Source organism: Hypanus sabinus, chromosome 12, assembly GCF_030144855.1.
Source record: "Hypanus sabinus isolate sHypSab1 chromosome 12, sHypSab1.hap1, whole genome shotgun sequence".
NCBI lineage: Eukaryota > Metazoa > Chordata > Chondrichthyes > Myliobatiformes > Dasyatidae > Hypanus > Hypanus sabinus.
In genome coordinates this window covers 5,532,488-5,551,259 of record NC_082717.1, presented here as the reverse complement: position 1 = coordinate 5,551,259, position 18,772 = coordinate 5,532,488, and the positions used below count along the sequence as shown (strand labels likewise).

The 18,772-nt window shown below is 42.7% G+C and overlaps 1 long non-coding RNA gene across 1 annotated transcript; it reads left to right on the top strand.

Moving 5' to 3' along the window:
* Positions 1-255: 255 nt before the first annotated feature.
* Positions 256-5,409, top strand: LOC132402438 (uncharacterized). The gene is made up of 3 exons (XR_009514898.1): positions 256-298; positions 389-431; positions 5,299-5,409. It is a non-coding gene; the product is annotated as an uncharacterized LOC132402438 (long non-coding RNA).
* The last annotated feature ends 13,363 nt before the right edge of the window (positions 5,410-18,772 follow it).

Here is an 18,772-nt window from a genome sequence, read left to right as displayed (position 1 = left end):
GTATGTACTCTGAAAACAAATTGCCTTTGAACTTTCATCCTTTTCCCTCCATGTTCCTGTGCCTGTCTAAATGCCCCTTAAATGCAAGTGTTATGTCTATTTCCAGCACCACACTGGCAGTGTGTTCCAGACACTCACCAGCCTCTCTGTGAAGATAACTTGCCCCACACATCCCCCTTAAACTGTCCCACTCTCAATTTAAAGCCAGTTTTGACAATGTTTAGATGCATGTAATGGTTCAATTGTTCTGTTGTAGGGTTCAGGAGGTCACCAGGTCGATTCGAACAACACCTACATGGTAAGGAAGGTCACCTCTGGAACATTGAAACCTTTCCCACAGCATCAGCTGTCAAGCTGCTGTTCACACCATTTCTGTGTTCTCTACTAGGCTCTGCAACATCCCACTCAGTCCATCTACGGTCATCTCCAAGGTACGTTGCAACATCTTTGGACATGCCAGCTAAACCATATCAACTTCTGTGGAAGTGGTGAGAATCTGGAGAAGTCTTTAGATAGGAACACCCAGTGTGCAATGAGCCCAGTAATGGATCTGAACCAGATCTACTGGCAAGATGAGGCAGGGTTGAACGTTCTCAGCATTTTTCACAACTGGGTTGTGGTGTGCTCAGGTTAGCCAATGTACTAGTTCACCTTCAAGTTCACATGCCTCAGATTTTTGAATTTTTTCTCCACTTAGAATATAGTCTACCTCTTTATTTTTTTCTTTTAAATTGCAGGACCACACATTTCCTGACACAGTATTTCATCTGACAGTTCTTTGCCCATTCTCCTAAACTGTCTAAGTCCTTCTGTAGCTCTCTGCTTCCTCAAGACTACATTCCTCTTCAGCTGTCTTCATATTGTCTGCAGATTTGGCCACAAAGCCCTCAATTCTGTCTTCCCAATATCTAGCCTTTCATGTAAGAAGCTGTAGTCCTAACACAGATCCCCAAGGAACACCACTTGTCACCAGCAGTTGACCAGAAAAGATTCCCTTTATTCCCAATCAGCCAATGTTCTATCTATGCTAGTGTCTTTCCTTGAATACCATCAGCTCTTAAATTGCTAAGCATCCTCACATGTGGCACCTTGTCAAGGCCTTCTGAAAATACAAGTAGACAATATCCACTGATTCTCCTTTATCTATCCGGCTTGATATTCCTTCAAAGAATTCCAATAGATTTGTCATGCAAAATTTTCCCTGAAGGAAGCCAATCTGACTTCAGCCTATTTTTTCCACAAACCTCCAAGAACCCAAAACCATATCCACAACAATCAACTCCAAATTCTTCCCAACCATAGAGGTCAGACTAACTGGACTATAATGTTCTTTCTTCTGCCCCTCCTATTTCTTGAATAGTGGAGTGACATTTGCAATTTTCCAGTCATCCAGAATTATGTCATAATCTATTGATTCTTTAAAAAAATCATTATTAATAACTTCATGGTGTCTTTAGCCATCTTTTTCAGACTTATTCACCTTCGGACCTTTCAATTTCCAAAGCACATTCTTCCTGGTAATGACAAATTCACCCATTTCTGACCCCTGTCTCTCTCAAACTTCCACCATACTGCTAGTGTCTTCCAAAGTGATGACTGATACAAAATATGTACACCCTATCCTCGTTATATGTGTTTTTAGACAATGTGGATTTACAGTTGTGCATCAAACCTATTTCTACCAACTTCTCCTTATACGTGTCCAAAACTCACAGTTATGTGAGGCTGCTGGGATGAGAAACACTGCTTTCCCACCAACACATGTCACACACACACGTCTCACGTTCTCACTCCCTCCAGTCTCACATTGGTTTTGGCAGCGTGTGGATGTGCGATCTTGCACTCTTAAACTTTTGTTGTTATTACCTACAGGGCATTGACTTTGTGCTTGAAATATTTAACTTTGCCTTCATAGCATCCTATTTCATAACAGTCCTAACGTAACAATGCATTTCCTGTCACCTAACACAACATGGCTGATTCAACCACTTGACCAGGGTGTGATATTCACATTGAAGGCGTATTTTTCACGGCGCACTGTCTCTCAGATGCTGCAAGCAACAGACGATTTTGAAAATCCTGGGAGTTTACCAATGGTGAGGGAATGGTGGAAGTCCTTCAACATCAGACATGCCATCAACAACATTGATGCAGCAACTGCGAGGAATGTATACCCCGCATGTAACGAGGATAGAGTGTACTCAGTTCATCCAACATTTCCTTGTCTCACATTACTGCCATTCCAGCGTCAGTTTCCAGTGGACCGATATCCACTCTCACCTCTCTTTTCCATCTTATATAACTGAAGGAATGTCTGGTATCCTCTTTAATATTATTGACCAGTTTGCCTTTGTATTCCATCTTTAACTTCACTCTGACCTTTTTAGTTGCCTTCTGTTGGTTTTTAAAAGCTTCCCAATCCTTGAACTTCCCACTAATTTTGCTCTATTTTATGTTTTCTATGTTGACTTTTTGACTTTGACTTTTCTTGTCAGCCACAGTTGCATAATTCTGCCTTTAGAATACTTCTTCCTCCTTCTGATGGATTTACCCCGCGACTTTCAAACTGATGTGAAAAACTCCAGCCTTTTCTGTTCTGCCATTGTCCATGCTTGTGTTCCCTTCCAATCAAATTCAGTCAGCTCCTCTGTCTTTCCTTTGTAATTCATTTTACTCCACTGTAATACTGATACATCTGACTTCAGCTTCTCCTTCTCAAAGTACACGGTGAATTCTATCATATTGTAGCAAGCATTTTAATGTGATAAACACAAACAGACCAGACACCATGACCCAGAGAGTGAACCCAACCAGTCTCATACAGACAGGGAGGTGACCATCACACACCCCATTTACATTTAGGGTGACCTTCAAATAACTGTATAACCCAAGCTAAAATGGAACAATAAATGGTCTTACAAAAGCATTTTAACACAAAATCAATAAACAGTACTAGTCATTAGAAATGCAGGGGGTGGGGATGCTGTCAACCACCCCCCCCACACCCCAAATCATCACAATATTATGAATACTTGTCCCTTAGGGTTCTTTTGCCTTAAGCTCTCTAATCAATTCTGGATCATTAGACAACACCCAATCCAGAATAGCTGATTCCCCGTCGGCTCAACCACAAATTCTCTAAAAAGCCATTTCATGGACATTCTACAAATTCCAGCTTTGCATTCCATCATCAACCTGATTTTCCCACTCTACCAGCATACTGAAATCCTCCTGACTATTGTAACGTTGCCCTTTTGACATGTGTTTTCTATCTACCATTCTGATTTGTAGACCACGTATTTGCTTCTTTCCAGGTGTCTCTATATAACTCCTTTCTTAGCTCTACCCTTAACAATTATACACCTTCCATACCTATGTCACCTCTTTCTAATCAATTGATTTTATTTTTTATCAACAGTGCCATGCCTTACCCTCTGCTTGCCCGCCTGTCCTTTTGATATAATGTGTATCCTTCACCATTAAGCTCCCAACTATAATCTATCTGCCATGATTCTGTGATGCCCACAACATCATACCTGCCAATCTCTAACTGTACTACAAGTTCATCTACCTTACTCTGCATAGTGAATGCTTTCAAAAATAACACCCACAGTCCTGTATTCATCACCCTTTTCGAATTTGTCCTCCATTTACAATTTTGCCCTGTCATCAGCCTCTCCTTGCTGGCAGTCTCACTACACACCCCACTGTTTGTAAACCAACTACCCGTTCCTTAGCCCTATCACTCTGGTTCCAATCCCCCGCCAAATTACAGCAGTTTAACCCCCCCCCCCCCCCCCCGAACAGCTTTAGCAAACCCGTCTGCGAGTATATTGGTCCCACAGGGGTTCGAGTGTAACCTGTCACTTTTATACATGTTGTACCTTCGCCAGAAGGTTCAATGATCCATAAATCAGCACCCCTGCCCCCTGCACCAATCCCTTAGCCCTCATTCATCTTCCAAATCATTCTATTCATTGTAACTCCTCACATTTTTAACCTCAATTTTTCAACTGCGAGGACACAGTATTAAGGTGCTTGGTGCTTGGAAGTAGGTACAGAGGAGATGTTAGGGGTGTGTTTTTTATGCAGTGAGTGGTGAGTGTGTGGAATGGACTGCCAGCGGCAGTAGCGGAGGTGTATACGATAGGATCTTTTAAGAGACTCCTGGATAGGTACATGGAGCTTAGAAAAATACAGGGCAATGGGTAACCTGAGGTAATTTCTAATGTAAATACATGTTTGGCACAGCATTGTGGGCCAAAGAGCCTGTATTGTGCTGTAGGTTTTCCACGTTTCTAAGTTTCTAACTAAATATGTACTACCGTCTCCTGGGAGGCAACAAACCATCTGGGTGTCTCCATCACATCCACAGAATCTCATTTCTATTCCTCTAAGAAATCTCCAATCACCAATGCAGTCCTCTTCACCTTTCTTCTCTTCTGAGCCACAGCAACAGACTCAGTGCCAGAGACCCGGTTACTGCTGTTCCCCATGCAGGTCACCCCCCTCAATGGTATCCAAAGAGAAATACCTACTATTGTTCAATGATAATAACTTATTATTAAATTCAGCCGCTGGATCTTGCTGGTTGTGGAAAGTGAAGGTTGACTGGAGCTGAGACACATCAACCACCATCTGATCAAGTGACAGAATGGAGTGGAGGGGCCGAGTGGTCTGCTCCCCACATTCACTTTGTCTCCCCTTTGCACAGGCTGTTCGTGACCCCAGGAATGGGCTGAGCATTTGGACACCAATGTTGTATTACTGATAGAGTCTCCCTCCCCCTCCAACTTGGACTTCAGTCCTCAGTGCCCTTTATCCATCAGCAAACCGACATGGTGGTCAGAACTGCCCACGTTGACCAGTTCATTATCTCTGGCCACAGGTCTGGGCTCAGAGCCAGCAGAGGTGACACAATCTCCCTGTTGGTCAGAGATTTTGGGAAACCCCTTGTACAAGCAAAGGTCACTCAACCCTGAGACCCGAGCTCTCCGTGGGTCAGGAACTTGGGAAGGCACCCAGCACAGAGGAAGTGAGTCTGCTTGAAGGCCCAAGCTCTCCGTTTGTGAGAGTCCCAGGGAAATGGCTCAGGCCAGTGGAGGTAGCTCGTCCCTGAGACCCAAATCCCCATGGGTCGGACACTCGGGGAAAACGCTCGGGCCAGCGGAGTTGACTCAGCCCTGAGTTCTGATCCCTCTGTGGGTCAGAGTCTTGACAAAATCCATCAGGCAGTATCTGCCACTGTATTTAATTCTCTGATTCCTCACACTCTAAACGTTGCCATTTTTGTTACAGCTGACAATAAGCCACTGTCTACCAGCTGAACCACAGTGAGAATCATTTGTGTGGCCTCAGCTGGGGGGAGGAGCCCCGGATGGATTTCTGCACAGACACACTCATCGGACGTGGAAAAGTTTAAGGCCCAGACATTCTACTCATTTGACTTGTGAGGCAAGAACTTCATCAGAGACAACATTTGGGATGTTTCTAGGGGAAACCAATCCTGGTGGGAGGTTGAGATCAAGGGGGTGAAATGTGATCAGAATCTAGTTGTTGGAACATAGAACAGTACATCACTGGATAGGCCATTCAGCCCACAATGCTGTGCTGATACTGGTGACAATTTGTACTAAATATCCTCCTCCTGTGTATCATCCATATCCCTCCGTTCCCTTCAATGTCATTTCGAACATCGGACACAGAACAATACTGCACTGGAACAGAACCTTTGGACCTTATGTGTCAAAGCAGTAAAAATTCACAATCAAATGCCTAGTGAAACTAATCATTTCTGCCCGCACAATGTCCTTATCCCTCCACTTTCTGCCAATTCATGTCTCTATCCAGGGACCTCTTGAATGTCTCTGTCATATTTGTCTCCACCACCACCACCCCTGACAGTGAATTCCAAACTTTCCCCCCACCCTGTTTCAGAAACTTGCCCCTCGTCTCTCCTTTGAAATTACCCTCTCTCACTTTCAATCCCTGCCCTCTGGGATGAGACATTTCACTGGTGGGGAAAGACACTGGTATCTATTATCCCACATAATATTATATATATTAATATATCTGGGCACCACGGTTTGGGTAGCAGTTAGCACGATGCTATTTCAACTCGAGACGTCGGAGTTCAGAGTTCAATCCCAGCATCCTCTCTGAGGGTTTTGTATGCCCGCCCTGTGGAATGTGTGGATTTTCCCTAGGTGCCTCAGTTTCCTCCCACAGACCAAAGATGTATCAGAGAGGTTAATTTGTCATTGAAAATTGTTCTGTGATTGGGTTCAGGTTAAATCAGGGCTGTTCGGGGTTGCTGGTCGGCATGGGTCAATGGGCCGGAAGGGCTGACTACATATTGTATCTGTAAGTAAACAAACAAACCTCCAACAGTTCTCCCCTCAGCCTTCGCCACTCCAGAGGAAACAACCCTCATCTGTCCAACATCTTCCTACAGAACGTGCCCTCTAATCCAGGCGGTGTCCTGGTGAAACTCTTCTTCACCCTCTCCAAAGCCTCCACATCCTTCCTGTAATGGGGCAACCAGAATGCAGTTCCATATTCCAAATGTGACCTGACCTGAGTTTTATAAACTGGAACATCAATTTCTGACTCTTGAACACAAACCTTTGACTAATAAAGGCAAGCATGACATTTGCCAATCTTAAAGCCGGATTGTATGTGACCTTATAAAAGACATGTGTCTGTCTAAAAGTCTTTCAAACTCCACTCAACAACCCCTTTCCACACACCAACTGTGTATTTCACTGTATATTAAAAATACTTGTCCTTCACATTGCTCATAAACTTGACTGTCTAACCTTAAAAACCCCACTTCACAAACTACACATAATTATTAAGAAGATGAGATGAAGAGGCCTTGAAAGTGAGTCTATAGGGTGTGGGAATATTTCAATGATGGTTTGAGTGAAGTTATCTCCTCTGATTCAAAAGCCTGATGGTTGAGGGGTAATTACTGTTCCTGAACCTGGTGGTGTGAGTCCTGAGGCTTCCTGATGGCAGTATTGAGAAGAGAACATGGTCTGGGCATGGGAGACCCTGATGATGGATGCTGCTTTCCAGCGACAATGCTTAAGGTCTTGTTATAAGATCATACGATTGTAAGACATAGCAGCTGAATTAGGCCACTCTGCCCTTCGAGTCTGCTCTGCCATTCCATCAGAGCTGATTTATTATCCCTCTCAATCCCATTTTCTTGCCTTCTCTGCGTTATCTTTGCACCCAGACTAATCAAGAACCTATCAACCTCCATTTTAAATATACTCAATGTCTTGGCCTCCACAGATTCATCACTCTCTGGTTGAAGAAATTTCTCCTCATCTCTGTTCTAAGTGGATGTTCCTCTGTTACAGATTCAGATTAACATATATTAAGATTAGCTGGAACAAGATCAGATATATTATTAAAGGCACTGAACAAGATTATTTGTTCATCCCATATCCTGAAAACACAGTTATGATGGGCCAAATGGCCATTGTCTTTGTCACATAGTTGTGTGTTCCTGAAGGTACAGTGACTGTCTGATCAATCCATACTGATGTAAGTGTTCAGTCCCTCCATCCCTACTCACTGTACTATCTCAGCAGCTGGCTCGTTAGCTGGTTTCCCTCTCCCAATGTGTTTTGAAATTATTTCATCCAAAATAGATTGAAGTCATGGAAAACTACATGAAAGAAATAGGCCCTTCAGCCCACCTTCTCTGTGCCAAGCAGTCAATCTGCATGGTCCCACCAGTTTGCTCCCGGGCCACAGCCCTCCATACCCCTCCCATCCAACATGTACAACCAGAGTACCAAAGTTGTTTAAATTACAGTGAACCAGTATGCTGGGAGCCTCTTTGTTGAGCACCATTGCTCAACTCACAAAAAGTAGGATTTCCAGCCATTTTAATTCTAATCCTTATTTCATTCCAACATGTCGGCCCATGGCTTCCTCTTCTGTCATGATGAGACTTCTCTCAGGTTGGAGATGAACTCTTCATACTTTGTCTGGGTAGCCTCCACCTGATGACATGAACATTGATTTCCCCAACGTCGATATTTTCACCCTTCCACTTCCCTCTTCTTCCCTTCCCCACGCTGACCCACCCCACCCTTGCCCTATTTCTTCCCTTTTCCTCATTTGTCTATCACCTTTACCTGGTGCCCTTCCTCCATGGTCCATCTCTTCTCCTGTCAGGTTCCTTCTCCAGCTTTTTGCCTGTTCCACCTATAAACTCCCCGCTTCTTACTTCACTGCCCCCTCCCCACTAACCTATAGCTTTTCAGATTGTCCTCCTTCCCCTCCCCACACCTTTCACCTTTAACTCATGATCCCTAGTTCTAGTTTCACCCAACCTCAATGGAAAAGGCCTGCTTGCATTTACCCGATCATTTACCCCACATTATTTTGTGTACTTATATTTATTTTGAGAATTATGATGATATATATTTCCTAATGATGAATAATTATGGGTAATTATGCAATTCCCATGCAGAATTCCAAAATATCTGGAGATACGTTATCATTATTTTCCCTTTAAACAATTATTCCTCTTTTTAATATGTTTACAATCAGTGCATTTTACACCAACACTCTGTACAAATAGGTGTCAAAATGGTTGTTGTGATGCATCTAGTGTGATAGTTCAGTGAATAGTGCTTATCGCTCTCAGTTTCAGCTTTCCCTGCTGGCGAACAGTCTTGTGAAAAGGAGAGCTGAATGTTTAGGTCTCTCCCTGCCAGTACAGAGTCTCTTCAACAGCAAGCCTCATGTAGAGCCTCCTTACTGGCGACACCCGGAAACAGAACAAACTTCGGATTCAAGCTGAACTTCAGATGAAAGGGAGGAGGTCTGGACCCAGCACACATAGCATGCAGGCCCATCGGGGTGTGGGCATGTCCTGATGTTCTTGAACCAGGTCTCCAGCAATGGGTAGATCTCCCCACTTCCCTATGGGGAACGTTGGGAGAGATGAAGGATACAGGACCAAACCCATTCAATAAATCCAGAGTGGAAACCCTAAGGTGGCTGGAATTTATTTAATATCCTTCCAGCAGCTCCTGCTGCTAAGCTATTGCCAAATGTACTGCTTCATTAGCTTTCCTTTGGACTACACTGGAGAGGTTGAGAGGGGGATCTTGATGACTGGGCATCTCAGGATCTCCATATCTTCTGCCCGGAGAAATAATAACAAGGGCCAAGGAGATGGCAGCTGAACTAAATGAGTATTTTGCATCGTTTTTCTCTATGGAAGACACTAGCAGTGTGCCAGATGTTGAGGGGTTTGAGGGAAGAGTGCAGATACTGTTACAAGGGAGAAGGTGCTCAAAAAGCTGCAAGACCTAAGGGTACATAAGTCACCCAGACCAGCTCAACTGTACCTAGGGTTTTGATAGCAGTAGAGATTTTGGAGGCATTAACAATGATCTTTCAAAATTCATTAGACTCTGACATGGTGCCAAAAGGCTGGAAAATTACAAACGTCACTCCACTCTTAATGAAAGGTGGAAGACACAGCAAGGAAACTATAGACCAGGGGTTGGCAACGTTTACCACTGAAAGAGCCAATATGGACCCATTTCCCACAGAAAAGAAAACACTGGGAGCCACAAAATGAAATAACACTGCATACAACGGTTTTTTTTTGCCTTTATGCTATGTATAAACAAACTATAATGTGTTGCATTTATGAAATTGATGAACTCCTGCAGAGAAAACGAAATTACATTTCTGCATGCAACAAAAACATTTTGAACTCCGAAAAAAAGACGTTGGGTTGAAGGTTACTCCGTAGGTAGCCTACCTTGGATCGAAGAATTAAAAGAATGCGCGCACTGGCGGGCGTCAGGCATTGGCAGTTGTGATGTATATTAATAGTGATAAAAAAACACGTTGTAGCGGTGTGCTACACGCAGCGCTAAAATAAAGACACTGCAGTCAAAGGTAACTTTATTCGAACTAAACAGCCTTGCTTTAAAGCCTCCCTCAACCGGTCCCCGTGGGCGCGGATGCTCCAAAAGACACGTACTCACAAACCCCCGTAGGCTATCTCCCTTAGTCGGAACGGTGGCTAATTGTGAGCCGGTTCGGATGTGCCAGGAAACGGTGTCTCCGCAAAGTTTTCAGATTGTACAAGAGCACCATAATCTTCAAATTTCGAATTACATTTCAAAAGCTAACAAACCACGGGGAGCCGCATCACAGAGATCAAAGAGCCGCATGTGGCTCTGGAGCCGCAGGTTGCCGACCTCTGCTATAGACCAATTAGCTTGACCTCAATGGTTGGGAAGATGTTGAAATCATTTGTTAAGAATATGCTTATGGAGTATTTAGTGACATGGGACAAGATAGGACAAAGTCAGTGTCGTTTCCTGAAGGGAAATTCTTGTCTGACAAACCTGTTGGAATTCTTTGAGGAGATTACAAATAGGAGGGATAAAGGGGATGCAGTGAATATTGTATATTTGGACTTTCATAAGGCCTTTGACAAGGTGCCACACACGAGGCTGCTCACCAAGTTAAGAGACCATGGTATTACAGGAAAGTTACTGGCATGGTTAGAGCATTGGTTGATTGGTAGGAGGTAGTGAGTAGGAATAAAAGGATCCTTTTCTGTTCAGCTGCCAGTGAATAGTGTGTTCTGCAGGGGTCAGTGTATGAACTCCTTCTGTTTATGCTGTGTATAAATGATTTAGATGATGAAGTAGGTGGCTTTGTTGCCAAGTTTGCAGATGATATGAAGACTGGTGGAGCAGCAGGTACGGTGGATGAAACAGGTAGGGTGCAGGAGGACTTTGTCACATACAGAGAATGGACAAAAGGGTGGCAAATGATATACAATGTTGCAAAATGTATGGTTATGCACTTTGGTAGTAGAAATAAATGTGCAGACTAACCAAAAGGAAATCCACAAATCTGAGATGCAAAGGGACTTGGATGTCCTTGTACAGAACACCCTAAAGTCTAACGTGCAGGTAGAGTTGGTGGTGAGGAAGGCAAAGGCACTGTTCGCATTCATTTCAAGATGTCTAGAATACAAGAGCAAGGATACGATGCTGAGGCTTCACAAGGCAGTGGGGAGGCCTCACCTTGAGTATTGTGAACAGTTTTGAGCCCCTCATCTCAGAAAAGCTGTGCTTACATTGGAGAGGTTCAGAGGAGGGTCACAAGGATAATTTTGGGAATGAAAGGGTTATCATACAAGGAACAGTTGATGGCCCTGGGTCTGGGTACTTCTTGGAATTTAGAAGGATGAGGGGGGTTCTCATTGAAGCCTTTCAAATGTTGTAAGGCCTAGACAAAATAGATGTGGAAAGGATCAACACAACACAACCAATATCCCATCAGCACAAACAAAATGCTGGAAGAACTCAGCCATCCAGGCAGAAACTATGGAAAAATTACATTCAATATTTCAGGCATTTTGTGTGTGTTACTTGGATTTCTCTTGTTTGTTATATGTTTCCTATGGTGGGGGAGTCTAGGACGAGCTGGGACAATCTCAGGATAGGGGAGCATCCATTTAAAAGAGAGATGTGGAGAAATTTCTTTAACTGGACGTTGGTGAATTTGTGGAATTTATTACCACAGGCAGCCTTGGAGGCCAGGTATTTAAGGCAGAGCCTGATCGGTTCTTGACTGGACAACACATCAAAGGTTATAGGGTGAAGGTTGGGGATTGGGGCTGAGGAGGTGAAAAAAAGGTCAGCTATGACTGAATTGTCAGGGAGACATGATGGGCCAAATGGCCTAATTCTGTCCTGTGTTTTATGGTCTTTACATTTCCAACTGCAGATGTTGCCCATTACATGGTGAGATGCAACCAGTATATCAAAGTCCTTTACATTGCACAGCTCTCACTTCTTACATTCTCTCACTTCTTGCAGTGTATTAGATGTTTATGTTTTATCAACAACAATGATGGCACTTCAAAGTACTCTTAGATCCTACTCATTAGATCTTCCTCTTAAGTCTTCCCTCCTTTCTCCCATTCAGCCTCTTCATTAATATTTGATTCTCCATTCTCAGACTGTAAATTCCCAAATATTGAAACCAATCTGTTCTGTGAGGAAAGATCTCGACCTGAAATGTCGTCTGTCCATTCCCCTCCCCCGATGTTGCCGGACCGGCTGAGCTCCTGCAGCACTTTGTGTGTGGCTGTGGTGAAGTGAAGTGTTTGTCATGTAGCACCACAACCACCAGAGGGCGCTGCTGGTCCATCATCCCACTGAAACGAGGTGGGAGGATGCATTTCTGCCCTGACAATGGTGTGAGTGTTTTTGGTAACATACAAATCTCCTCAAACTCCAAAGGAGATATAGCGGCTGCCATGCCTTCTTGGTAACTGCATCAAAATGTTGGGCCCAGGATAGCTCCTCAGAGAAGCTGACACCCAGCAACTTGAAATTGCTCACTCTTTCCACTTCTGATCCCTCTGTGAGGACCGTTGAGTGTGTTCCCTTGTCTTACTCTATCTGAAATCCATAATCAATTCTTTGAAAGGTAGAAATATTCCAGTGGTTAGTGCTGATGTTCCACTATGCACCTGTTTGGGGTGAGGTACAGAGATCTAATAAGAAGTCAGATATTTGATACATTCTTTAAATTTGCAGAATCCTGTTGACCTTTTATTTAATATTTTCATATGGTTTGATTTATTGATCTTCCAGTTACTTTCTTGAAACTTTGGATTTGATCAGGAAGTTTATCTTTTTTTCTTGCTTTTACTCTCAGTATGAGCTGCCCAGTTCCTTTTTTCCCTCTTTTACTTTTTTTGTTTTCTTTTGTTCAGTGGGTTTTTTTATGTATATAAAAATTATAAAAGTTTCTTTATCTTTTCTCTTCTTTTCATGGAATGATAGGAGGAGAATTGATTATTTTATTTTTTATTATATACTTTTAGATTAATACTATGTATGTTTTTGATAAAAGCAACACACACATAATGCTGGTGGAACACAGCAAGCCAGGCAGCATCTAAAGGAAGAAACACTGTCAACATTTCAGGCAGAGACCCTTCATCAGGACGTTGTCAGTCCTGACTAAGGGTCTCGGCGCGAAACGTCTTCTGCCTATAGATGCTGCCTGGCCTGCTGCATTCTACCAGCATTTTGTGTGTGTTGCTTGAATTTCCAGCATCTGCAGATTTCCTTGTGTATGCTTTTGATAATGTTTATTTTACCTTCTATATGAATTGTTATTGATATAGATATTTGAGATAATTTCCCTCTTGTTTATATATATGTACTTTTTTAAAATTAATAAAAAGATTGATAAAGAAAGAGAGGTACAGAGATCTGGGGCTGTGTAGTTCATGGTTACTGACCCAGGATGAAGAATTCAGGAAATTCTGCAAGTCCAAAGGATTTGAATTTACTTGATTGGAGGGTATACCTCCAGGAACACATGTTGGGGAAATGGCCACAATATGAGGAGTGTGTCAGTCACTCTGGCTGTGAAGGGAAAACTGCTGGTGATAATCTATGGAAAATCGCCCAAGCGAAGCTATCGAGCAGGAAGTTTAAACTATTACAAATGCCAATAGCAGTTGTTGTTTAATTGAAGATTTGATAGGATTACTACAAAATAATAAAACAGAAGGGCATAGGTTAGAATCGGAAAATGAGCTGATTATTATTTAAATGGTGAAAGGCTGCTGCGCATGCTGTTGTGCAGAGGGACTTGGGAGTGCTTGTTCATGAATCACAAAAAGTTGACTTACAGATACAACAAATTATTAAGAACTCAAACGGAATGTTGGCCTTCATTGCTAGAGTGATTGAATTCAAGAGCAGAGAGGTCATGCTGCAACTATACAGGGTACAGGTGAGGCCACACCTGGAGTACTGTGTGCAGTTCTGGTCTCCATACTTGAGGAAGGATATACTGGCTTTGGAAGCAGTGCAGAGGAGGTTCAGCAGGTTGATTTCAGGGATAAAGGGGTTAACCAGATTGAGTCGTCTGGGACTATACTCTCTGGAGTTCAAAGAATGAGAGGGGATCTTATAGTAATATACAAAACTTTGAAAAGGATAGATCAGATAGAAGTAGGAAAGTTGTTTCCATTGGTAGGTGAGACTAGAACCAGGGGACATTGCCTCAAGATTTAGGGGAGAAGATTTAGGACAGAGATGAAGAGAAACTGTTTTTCTCAGGGAGTGGTGAATCTGTGGAATTCTCTGCCCAGGGAAGCAGTTGAGGCTGCTTCACTAAATATATTTAAGAAAGTGTTAGGTAGGCTTTTACATAGTAAGGGTATTAAAGGTTATGGGGAAAAGGCAGTTAGATGAATCTGAGTTTACGGACAGATCAGCCATTATCTTATTGAATGTCGGAGCAGGCTCAATGGGCCAGATGACCTACTCCTGCTCCTATATCTTATGTTCATATGTTCTTCTGAATGTTGGCATAAAGCTGAAGCTGAGTGAGAGAGGTTATGATGGGAAAGTACAGAAAAGCAGCATAAAGCAGAAGCCCAGTGAGAACACAAGAGGCTCAAAATGTAGGTCGAACCCGACAGAGAAAGGGTGACTGATGTACAGGGTCAGAGCTGTATGGGCTTAATGCATATGAGCCAGTTTCAGTGGACATGTGAGAAATTACTTAAAGAAAAATGTAAGCTAGAGGAAGCAGCCATACTGGCGAAGGATGATGTGGAAAGATTAAGGAAACAGTGCAGTGATTTAAAGACCCCTATGAATGTGATTTGGAAATCAGCACAGGAAAGGGAGAGTAACACTGACGATCATGCAAAGTGTTTAAAGTATATTCAAATCTTCAGGGCCAACACTGCACAGTGAGCAATAATATGTGCTTTTGGATCTGAAAAGGGGGAGGAGGGGGAATATAGAGACGTTGCTTGGCATGATTTAGCAGATGAAGCTACCGGATACGGTTATTATAATTACAAAACACCATTGCCCAAAGAGCTCCCACCAACACTCTACCAACGGGAGGTGGTGCTACCGTCTGTACGATTAACACCCCTAGTTACTATCAGAGAGGGGTGAGCAGGGGGAGCAAATCAAAATCTCAAAATCAGAATATAACATACACCACACCGATTGGGGCACAACAGCTTAAAGATAAAAGAAATGCGAAAGATATCGGGACATGAGTGCTCGGAGACAATCCTGAAGAGCTTTTCCAAGCAACTAGTCATTACAGAATAATACATGGCCTAAACGACTCTAAGGAAAGGAAACATTATAATGTCTTTACACCCAAATATACACTCAGCTTTGCCAGATATACATTGACATGGTGGGGGAACAAGTGAGGAACTGAAGAACGCAATAATGACTGTTATGGGTGTTAACAGCAGAGACCCGGTAGAGGACCAGCCAGACGTTACCAGAGGAAAGATGACCCATGTAGGTCAGGTGACCTTGAGCCAATGGATGGGACGGAGATCAACATGAATCCCATTGGCTTGACTTTGGCCCATATTGCTCCAAAACATTCCGCTCCATGTACCTATGCAAATGTTATTTTAATGTTGTAATTAGACCTGTCTATCATTTGTACTGGGTGGTGGGATGGAGTTATGCTTCCGTCAAAGGAGATGTATGGTGCTCTTTCCTTCCACTAGCCTGCTGGTCACCCTTGGGTGAGGTGTAGCACCTGCTTTGCTCCTGATCAGGATCATGTAAAACCATGGGAGCAGGTGGTGGATGGTCTATGAGCAGATGATGTGTATCACAACTCTTGGTTATGTCACCATTGATTCCAGAACTTCAACCTCTGAGAAGTCTTGCTAGTGGCAGGGGTTATCCGTCTTGTAAAGTCTCTACCCAGATGAAGGCAATTACAAACAAGTTCTGCAGAAAAAATTGCTAAGAATAATCATGGTCTCAGGACAATGATCACCCACGTCATACGACACAATGATGATGATAATGACAATTTGCCAGCAATAGCGTACAAGCTAAATGATCTAATACATCCTGTCCGTGCCCAGGAGTGTTTGAAAGAACTTAACCCTGTATGGAATCTATTTTATCCTGGACATTTCAGAAGTGAGAGGGTTGTTACAGCCAAAGTCAAAGTTGAGTTTAATGTTGAACACACTAGTACGTCTGTGTACAGGTGTCATGAAAAACTGACTGGTAGCAGCATTGGAATCTATTTATGATTATCACATGGATGGAGATTCAGTGAGAAACCTGTCCTACACACTTTTCATTACATGACAACATCATGAACAGAATACAGAATAAAGTGTAACAGCTACAGAGAGAGTGCAGTGCAGGCAGAGAGGTCATAGTGAGGGAGACTGGGAGATCAGGAGTCCATCTTCTGGTACCAGAAAACTCCCAGATAACCACATCTGCTCCAGGTGCACCGAGCTGCAGCTCCTCAGAGAACGTGTTAAAGAACCGGAGCTCATCGGGGAAACTGAGGAGATGATAGAGTGGAGTTACAGGGAGGGAGTCACCCCAAGGCAGGTGAATGGGTGATGGTCAGGAGAGGGAATAGAAATGGGCAGCCGGTACAGATCCCCCTGTGGCTGTGCCCCTCAATAACAAGTGTACCGTTTTGGATACTGTTGCGAGGGATGACATGCCAGGGGTCAGTCACAGTGACCAGGTCTTTGGCCCTGTGTCTGGTGCTGCAGCTCAGAAGGCATTCTACAAGTATGTGAAGAGCAAGAGGATAATATGTGAGAGAAAAGGACCAATCAAGTGTGACAGTGGAAAAGTGTCCATAGAACTGGAGGAGATCACAGAGGTTCTTAATGAACAGTTTGCTTCTGTACTTACAATGGGAAAGGATCTTTGCAATTGTAGGGACGACTTTCAGTGGACTGAAAAGTATAAGCACCTCCAAACCTTCACGGATAAGAATCTTCCCTAAAGAGAATAAGGAAAAATAAATTAATAAAAAATAAATTCAATCATATGAAAATATTGAATAAAGGGTCGCCAGACTTGCTCAAAATTAAAAGATGTATCAAATGTCTGGCTTCTAATTTTCTCCAAGCTTAGACATGACACAATGGAGGAGAGCCAATAAAAAACGGTAGGTGGATTAGTCTCTTTCCAGTATAACAAGATAGCTCTCCTGGCCAGTAAAGTTGAAAAGGCTGTCACATGTTGAGCGGAAGCAGATACTCTACCTACTTCCTCTGGAATAATCCCAAAAATGGCCGTAAGTGAATTGGGTTGAACATGCACATCTATAACTTTAGATAATATTCTAAACACATCCCTCCAAAGGATGTTATCTCTCTTTTTCTTCTAATTTTATCCTCAAATGGACTGCCCAATCTTTCTTTTCTTTTTTTCTCGTTTTTTTTTGTCCCAATTTAGTTTAGTGGGAAATCTTCCAATTTTTTTTTTTTTTACGATTTGTTAAGAGGAGTTGTGGTTTTCTGATTATATTGCATATATAACAATGTAACACTACCTATCTGAGTTTGACAATATATAATTTTCTTTATTGCTGTTTATATGTCTTTTGTATTATCTGTTTGCTAAACTTCTCTGATTTGTATATTTTTTACTGAAAATCAACAAAAAGATTGAAAAATGAAATGAATGAAAGTATAAGCTTGCAGATATCAAGGAAGAGGGTATGCTCTCATTCTCTGTCAAAGGCTGTACAAAGGCTGTTGAAAATCTAGTCAAGACAGAAAGAAAAGTTTACGAAAGGTAAAAAAAAAACAGTTAATGATAGAGATCTAGAAAATTATAAGGGTAGCAGGAAGGAGTTTAAGAAGGAAATTAGGAGAGCCAGTAGGGGCCATGAGAAGGCCTTGGCGAGCAGGATTAAGGAAAACCCCAAGGCATCCTGTAAGTATGTGAAGAACAAGAGGATAAGACATGAGAGAATAGGACCAATCAAGTGTGACAGTGGAAAAGTGTATATGGTACCGGAAGAGATGGCAGAGGAACTGAATGAATACTTTGCTTCAGTATTCACTACAGAGAAGGATCTTGGCAACTGTAGGGATGATTTACAGTGGACTGAAACTCTTGAGCATATAGTCATTAAGAAAGATGATATGCTGGAGCTTTTGGAATGCATCAAGTTGGATAAGCCAATGGGACCGGACCAGATGTAGCCCAGCCTACTCTGGTAGGTGAAGGAGTAGATTCTGAGCCTCTGGCGATGATCTTTGCATCATCAATGGGGATGGGAGAGGTTCCGGAGGATTGCAAATGTTCCCTAATTCAAGAAAGGGAATAGATGTAGCCCAGGAAATTATAGACCAGTGAGTCTTAATTCAGTGGTTGATAAGTTGATGGAGAAGATCCTGAGAAGCAGGATTTATGAACACTTGGAGAGATATAATATGATCATAAATAGTCAGCATTGCTTTGTTAAGGGCAGGTTGTGCCTTACAAGCCTGATTGAATTTTTGAGGATGTGACTAAACACATTGATAAAGGAAGAACAGTATATGTAGTGTATATGGATTTTAGTAAGGCATTTGATAAGGTACCTTATGCATGCATATTGAGAAAGCAAGGAGGCATGGGATCCAAAGGTACTTTGCTTTGTGGATCCAGAATTGGCTTGCCCACAGAAGGCAAAGAATGGTTGTAGACAGGTCATATTCTGCATGGAGGTCAGTCACCAGTGGTGTACCTCAGGGATCTGTTCTGGGACCCCTTCTCTTTGTGATTTTTATAAATGAACTGGATGAGGAAGTGGAGGGACGGGTTAGTAAATTTGCTGATGACACAAAGGTTGGGGGTGTTGTGGATAGTGTGAAGGGCTGTCAGGGATTACAGTGGGACACTGATAGGATGCAAAACTTGCCAAGAAG